Source organism: Callithrix jacchus, chromosome 13, assembly GCF_049354715.1.
Source record: "Callithrix jacchus isolate 240 chromosome 13, calJac240_pri, whole genome shotgun sequence".
Lineage (NCBI taxonomy): Eukaryota > Metazoa > Chordata > Mammalia > Primates > Cebidae > Callithrix > Callithrix jacchus.
The window spans coordinates 33,228,025-33,228,289 of NC_133514.1; the positions used below are offsets into that span (position 1 = coordinate 33,228,025).

General features: G+C 52.1%; 1 protein-coding gene across 7 annotated transcripts in view; it reads left to right on the forward strand.

Moving 5' to 3' along the window:
• The window catches only part of NRG1 (neuregulin 1), a 1,138,183-nt gene that overhangs the window by 449,560 nt on the left and 688,358 nt on the right, over positions 1–265 (forward strand). The gene's annotated exons all lie outside the window — the stretch shown is intronic.

Genomic DNA, 265 nt, shown 5'->3' on the forward strand with positions numbered 1-265 from the left:
CACTGCAACCTCCGCCTCCTGGGTTCAGGCAATTCTCCTGCCTCAGCCTCCTTAGTAGCTGGGATTACAGGCACGCGCCACCGTGCCCAGCTAATTTTTTGTATTTTTAGTAGAGATGGGGTTTCACCATGTTGACCAGGATGGTCTCAATCTGTTGACCTCGTGATCCACCCGCCATGGCAGAGCTGCGGAAGCCCCCAGCACAAAAGATGGCAGACTCTTTGAAGAAGCCTCTTGGAGGAGCTACATCTAGGAGATGTAATTT